Below are 2,843 nucleotides of genomic sequence, written 5' to 3' on the forward strand. Positions count from 1 at the left end.
TAATATTAATGTCAAATTCCATACGACATTTTGTATTTTTATTTCTATTTGCGATGTACATTTGGAATATATATTTTTGAGGGTATGATATCAAAATATTTCCCAGGTACGAATTCTGTCACGTCAATGATATAGAATCTCCTCCAAGTGCCTACGAAGCGAAAAGTTTTTATTCGCGATCGAGAAAAGGCGGTACAATATTTGTTAATGTGTGTGGTATTTTGTAACATCTGAAAAAAATTAAATAAAGGCCTAATGAACATGTGCATCTTGATTTGAAAAACAATATTTTGAAGCAGATCTTCCTTTTCCAATGAATTTTTAGGGTCCTCAAAAATGTATGAGTGAATGAATAGAATGATATGGAAACATTAAAATTTAAAATATAACGAATTTTTATTGATGTTTTTCAATATACATACATATTTTGTTTTGTTTACACTACAAACTATCCCAGCTAGCATTTGGAAGACTGTTTTTTCAAAAATCACATTGAGGAGTCTTTTTAGAGTCCTTTTGGTGATCAAAAATTTATTAAGTCGCTTGTATGATCAGAAAGGGACTCGAAAGTGACTCTCTATAATGATTAAAAAGAGTTCAATTTAAAATACAACAACAAATATGTAGCAATCACAAATAAATCGTTCAAGTGTTTAAAATGTGACAATTTTTTGTTATTTATTGTCACATTTTGATCACCTGGAAGATTGAAAAATGCTTAATCAAAAAAGGATCGTGCAGGAGTTTGAAAAGTGACTATAATTATGTATCTTCTTATCACATTTTGAACAGTTAGGTGATTAAAATTGATTGTTTTGTTTTATTTTTGTTTGTTTGATAATAATTCTCATATACACTTTCTACAAAACTTTGATATAAATGTAACGTATAATATTAAGAGTATAGACAAACACAACACATGTTCAGGTTTTGCCCAGTAAAATGAAGAAGCAGTATACTCACCACGCAACACAAAGGATAATTAAAAGACATAACAAAGAAGAAAAGACAACAAAACAGAGGAAAGAAACAAAAAAGAATAAAGAGAAATTTCTTTTTATTTATCTCGTCTAATAAAAAGACTCATAAATGACTCTCTAAAGACTCATAAACAATTATAAACATGACCCAAAAAAGACTCGAAAAAGAGTCCCAAAGTAATCAATAAATCACCAATAAATTATTGAAATACGACTCGAAAAAGACTTTATATACCATCAGAAAATGGGCAAAAATGACTCGAAAATAATTCAGAGGAAGACTCATTTGTGATTTCCTTAGACGAGTCGCCTGAGGTTATGTTTTCCTACCGACGAAGGAGTCATTTATGATCAGAAAATGAGCTCATATTCCAGCTTTTTAATCGTGCAGTCGGATCAAAAAAGACTCGAATTTGATTAAAATTTTCAAAAAATGCTGGCTGGGATGTAATTGTTGTTGAGTTGTATTTGTTGTAGTATTAACTTTACCTTGTATTGTTGTACCATTCACAAAAATATATTTTCAAAGTGCATTGTGCGGTAGTGCAAAAGTTCATTCATTCCCGCTACTGGAAATCATTTTTGATAAAAAGGTCATGAGGCCAGGCAACATTAAATTTCCAACGGTGGGAAAAATACTCATCAACTTAATGTTGGGGACATTTCCTGAGGATTTCAATCATGTAAAACTTCTCTACAAGTGGTGTCGTAAGCCTCGGCAATAAACAGTAGGTCCCATATCATTCAGCTAACATGAATCAGGGCGCACTTATTGACATGAGAGAAATCTCCCTTGTCCCTTCTAGGATGCTTGTGGAACAATTATTGGCAATTAAATCGGGTAACAATGTATTTTAACATTGTTATGATATTGTAACAACAGTAGAGTTGTTTAAATCTAGTTCATAGTTCGCTGTCCTAGTTCCTAATCATAAGTAGTTTTTTCATACAAACGATCCGATCGATTGGATCTAGAATTCATTCAACTGAACTGGACTGAAAATTGGGTTGTTCCATCTTTATAGTTTTATGTCTTTAAACCATATAATTATATAATTACTCTTCTCCTGCTGTCAAAAGATTCCTTACTACAAGTAATCCACCAAAAAAAGAAGAGAGCAATTTTAAAGCTAAACAACGCACACATGTATGTACATATATTAAAGGGTCCTTCATACAATTTTCTTTGGGAAAACATACAAACATTTTGAAAATTCTCTAAAATAGAAAAGATTTGATTCAGAACTGTCGTAGGTTCTTTTTATTAGACGTTTAGGATGAAACGACGTATTTTATGATAAAAAATTTCGTATTTTTAAATTTCATGAGTAGGCCCTATTAAATTTTAAAAAACTAAATTTAGTCCATATTTACATTAGGCAATTTTCCTTGCGGCAATTGTCAGTTTGTCGGTGAGAGAGTGTTTTGAGAGGCAAAGGGTTACCATATGCCTCACCTCCCTCTTCATCAAACTGACAATTGCCGCAACGAAAATGGCCTAATATAAATATGGACTTACAAAAAAAAAATGTAAAAGTATAGCTGATTGTCACTTCTACCTTCTTAAAATACCTTGCGCATATTTTTATCAGAAATGAAATACATATTTATTTAAAATTAAAAAAATATATATGTATGTTTTGCCAGCAGCTGCCACCTTGTTTATTGTATGTACATTGTTTATTGTGGGTTTTGAACAATCAAATACATTTTAAATAATTGCATTTTACAAGCCATTTACGTCCAATTCACCGAAGCGGGAGTGTTGGCAGAATATCACCCTCCCTATAATTACCCTTTGCTTCGTGGCTTTCTCTCTTGATCTGTTAATTGTACAATTCTACATATACATTACATACATAT

This window comes from Musca autumnalis, unplaced genomic scaffold (assembly GCF_047663935.1).
Source record: "Musca autumnalis isolate F117 unplaced genomic scaffold, ASM4766393v1 scaffold_5, whole genome shotgun sequence".
NCBI lineage: Eukaryota > Metazoa > Arthropoda > Insecta > Diptera > Muscidae > Musca > Musca autumnalis.